The sequence below is a fragment of the Oncorhynchus mykiss genome, chromosome 13 (genome assembly GCF_057628025.1).
Source record: "Oncorhynchus mykiss isolate SJ-2025 chromosome 13, ASM5762802v1, whole genome shotgun sequence".
Lineage (NCBI taxonomy): Eukaryota > Metazoa > Chordata > Actinopteri > Salmoniformes > Salmonidae > Oncorhynchus > Oncorhynchus mykiss.
Genome location: NC_143034.1, coordinates 41632290 through 41637088, shown reverse-complemented (window position 1 = coordinate 41637088; position 4799 = coordinate 41632290). Strand labels below are relative to the sequence as shown.

The window sequence follows — 4799 nt, the reverse complement described above, 5'->3', positions numbered from 1 at the left end:
AGTCAGCTATGACGCATGTTGAGAGAAGAAAACACGATCAAGGATATATCATACATATATATACATATATATATCATATATCATCTTTGTTGATATCCACGCAAGTGGGGTCAGACCAAAAATGTCCATATATCCAGTATACAAAACAGTGTTGGGAGGACCTCCTGATGACAGCTGAAATACCATGAAACACATCAGAAGACTATGAAATTACATCACAGAGCAAACTTATACTCCGTAAAGTCCAATATGGTTTCACCCCATGCTTATAAACTTGTGTTCACGATATCCCATAATTAACCAGCAACTGCAGCAACATGGTTAGGCTATGAAGCACTGGGAAAGTAATGACCCGTGGATGACTCCTAACGTCTTTAGGAAGCTTAATAATATACATTTTCAATATAAATTACCAATGTGTCAGTAATTTAAATCATGATATCATAGAACTGGATCACAAGACGAGTAAACTAATCGACTGTAGCCTTTCTTGGGTGAGACAGGTGTAGGCTTGGCTATGTAGGAAACCGGCAATAGCCAAGGCACTACACTTGTTTCTATAGATAGGCTATAAAAATAACTTCAAGATGTCAGTGATTAAATTATTTACTTGGCAGGAATAAATTCAATCTTGTAAAGCCACCGGCCATGTTGTCATGATCGCACCACACTGTAAACATAGCAGGAAGATTATGTGAAGTTCAAAGCCCCAACTGACAGACTGACTTCAAAAAGTCTAATGCAAACGAACCGCTCAAGTGCCCCACCGCGGCGCTAAAAGATTACGGACAACTCGGTGTTTTTGTTTACCCAACCTGGTTTACCTTGTCCTGTCAACAACAACAACAAAAAAAAGTGTATTCCCACAAAAGCCAAGTAACCCGGTGGTAAGTCTTCTTTCAAGCCTTCGCTGATAACCTTTCCTCCTTCTCAGAGACCGTCCACGCTGCAGGACAGCTGTTGCTGACGCATGGTGTATCTTGAATGAAACCCGAGAGTTCGTTCAGGTAGGATCATCACTTAGTCCAAACTTCTCACACTTTTTAACCGCGGCGCGTTTCTCGTGCTTTAGTAAAGATAGGCTAATGCACTACGAAACGTTAATTTTTGTAATTTTATAAACAGTTGAGGACATGACAGCAACATTTACTACAGGAATAATGAAATAGTAATGCAGTCATGACTTGAGGAGTATTTTAGCCCGCTCTTCCAAAACGTTGTGGGATGCAAGAGAACATTCAAGACTATCCCTTTCTGAGGTCGTCATTTAAATATACTTTTAAAAAAAACTCTACAGGCGAGGAATATGCTGCTGCCTACCACTGACTGGCCTGTTCTGCTTTTCCTCTAGAGTGGCCTAGATAGATTGTCAATGCCAGTTTTCAAGTGGTAGTCTTTCTAAAGCTATTTTTTTTCTTCTTTTAAAAAAAAATGGTGTTATACAATTTAAGGGAAATTTGAGTGTCTGGCACTTGAGTTAATGCAATGTTATAACCTACACATGCATGCATATAGGCTACTTGCACTCTAACCTATATAAAATAGCACATGCAGTCAAATACTGCATCCTACATTACACAAATATTATAGAGATTTCGTAAAATGTTATTCATTTTAAGAAGGCATTATATAACTTTGAGAACGGTGTAAGGCCTAAAACTCTTCAAACGAGGGAGCACTTGTAAAGGCATCTCCCCGTAGTTGCTATCTGAAAGAACGACTGTCTTGTTGTGAAGTGTGTCTGCCTGGCTGGGTGCACAGTGGGAGCCATAGCCAGGCCTAAATGAATAAAACTTTACACTCTGAACTTGCTTCAGATGGCTGTCATTAAATCTGAAGGATAGCTTTAGTTCCCAGGTTTTGTATAGCACACATTTTGAATAATCATCTTAAATTGTAGTTAATTATATCAATTACGGCATGTCACATTGTGTATAAACACATGTTTGACTGTATGAATTTACATAAAGTTGCTCTATAAATGTACTCAAAATGTCATCAAAGTCTTGATTAATTAAACATATATATATTTTTTGTATATTGCACAAGCATGTTTTTCCATATTGCTAGCATGGTAAATGAGTAGTTTGAAGATGCAGTCTTTTTCTGTGCAAACAGATAGTATTTAATCTCGCGACAAGACAAAGTCACATTGTAACATAGCAATTATCACCAAGCGATCCAAAAATTATGACATAATAATCTTAAACCAGAAATCTAAACACAATATTTATTTGGATCGAGTTGATTTATAAGGAGTCTATTTGTGGATATGTTCTTTTGCTTACGTAAATCCTTCTGGTTTGTCAATAACCGACAACTATTCCCTTGGTCAGTACAACTCCAGTAATATGATCTACCAACATTCGGGTGAGAACATACCCAGTTTCTCACCCAAGAGCAAGACAGAACAAAACCATCAATGGACCTTATAAAAGAAAGCAGTCCAGATACATAAACATCAATGACACATTTTTATTCCATTTAGTAATGGGTCATGACTGTCCATATTTACCCTTAACGTGTACTGTGTCAGTACTGTGCCAGTATTCATCGCATTATCATTCTCCTTATGGATAAAAACAGGAATGAGACAATCAGTATGAGAGAATAGGGTGCATTGCAAATGGATTGGATGAATTCCTTCACATGGATAACATGTATAACCCATGTATCATGCATCGAATCAGAACAGGGTGCCTCATCTTGTTTTCTCTTCCAACTGAAAAGTCTTTGAAGGTCAAATGTTTTCTGCATCTCACTATCTTTTAATGTAATTCTCTCTCGCTATCTATCTCTCTCTCTCTGTCTCTCTCTCTCTCTCTCTCAGAATCTTTGAGAGTGCCAGAATCTTCCCCCGGCTCCTGCCACAGATAAAGCAGCTGAGCAGAAACGTAATCCTGCCCACCATCTCTCCACATCTGATAATGTTGCCATATCGTAACATAATGAGCACACATATTCTCAGAAGGCCTGGAGCGTTCTTGCATTGACACTTGCTCCTGAAAAGACAGACTCTCTCTGTGTGTGTGTGTGTGTGTGTGTGTGTGTGTGTGTGTGTGTGTGTGTGTGTGTGTGTGTGTGTGTGTGTGCGTGTGCGTGTGCGTGTGTGCGGGTGTGTGTGTGTGTCTGCTGACTCTCTGCCTCTCTCTGGTTGCACAAAGCTGCTGCAGGCATCATGTTCCGAAGAGTAACCGTCTGGCGTCGTGTTGAATACAGACCCATGTATTAGATACAGGCAGACATGTCCACAGGAATTGTGAAGCTGTCACACTACTAGCTGAGGGGTGCTGATTGCAGAGATTTATAGTAAACAATTTGAAATATTATGCCTATTGCTTTAAGTTAGGAACATGACTAAGAAGTCAATCTGGTTATGCTACATGTGTGTTAATCTCATTCAAAGTTGCATCACTGCAATAGGGAAACTTGTTAGAGCAGTTTACAGCACAGACAGATCATACTCAAAATAGCACAACTCACTGGTGACATTGTAAAGTGCCCTCAGAAAATATTCTAATCAAAGCAGAGAGAAGATTTTTCTCCCTATGAATTTCAAAGTCTCAAACTCTCAGTTGCATCAGATCCAATAGCTTAATCATACAGATATTTTCTGACTCACTGTTACAGGTTAGATAGATTTAAGCTTTTACATTTAAACCTGATTTCCTACCTCCTGTTCATTGCATATATTTCTTTCTTGTTTAGAAAGTAATTTAAGTCATATAAAAGTCATGGTATACATCCCTTTCCTGCAGTCGGTCGCCCTCTAGTGGCCTCATAGGTGGAATGTTATTCATATTTTTCATAATTAATAAACTATGTCGAACTGTTGTGTTATATTTCAGTCTTCTGGGATGTATATAAAGTATACTATTGGGATGCAAACTCAACATTTAATACATTTCAACTCTATATCTGACATGGTACAGGTGTCTTCTTGTTTTAAACCCATAACCATGTGTGTGAGATGTATACTTTTGTTTCAAAGTAGATTTGCTTAAGACTACCAAGGAACACTCTGTATGACCCTGATTTAGCCCACTGCAGTAAAAGGTTTAACCAACTTTAATCCATTAACTCTGATGGAACAAACATGTCGCCCGGATAAATGCTTGCCCATGGTGGGTTGAAGCATGGGGCTGGGCCCGGTGGGAGATTTATGGAAATTTACGGTGAATCACATTGCTTGGTGTCTCCTGGGATGGCCCTACACGTCCGCCCCGTTACTGGCCTGTTACCTGGAGCTGATCCCAGAACCAGCTGGAGGGCCAGATCTGACACAGAGCCCACATGCCAGGACCCCAGGAGCCAAACAGAGGCTGTCTCAAATAGCACACTATTCCCTACATAGTGAACTAAAAGTAGTGCACTATATAGGGAATAGGGTGCCGTTTGGGACTCGCAGAGAGCGGCAACTGGTGCACCCCGACCCTGCAAGCCGGATAAACAGATGGCTGGATCTCTCACACCTTCCATCCCAGCGGGTCAAGCAGACACGCACACAACCTTTAAAGAGAGCAGAGAGCGGAGATCAGCTCTGTCCCAAACATCATGCAATGAGAGGAAACCATTTAAGAGTATTGGCAGGATGGTAGTCATAGTTTGTAACGACCATGTGAGATATTTAGGAGCCACGAATGGAACAAATTCCATATTGAGTGTAGTATCCCTTACGGAAAAACCACATGAATTTCACGTGATCACGTGACAACATGTAAAAGCACATGTGAAAGTTCAAATTCGATTTTCACGTGAACGTTTTTCACAGAGGAAAATGCAATTCCACAGGAGAGTTA

General features: G+C 40.0%; 1 long non-coding RNA gene across 1 annotated transcript; it reads left to right on the top strand.

Annotated features, from left to right (window-relative positions):
* Window positions 1–867: 867 nt before the first annotated feature.
* On the top strand, window positions 868–3842 carry LOC118938264 (uncharacterized). Its single transcript, XR_016485896.1, has 2 exons — window positions 868–1007; window positions 2831–3842. It is a non-coding gene; the product is annotated as an uncharacterized LOC118938264 (long non-coding RNA).
* Window positions 3843–4799: the final 957 nt, after the last annotated feature.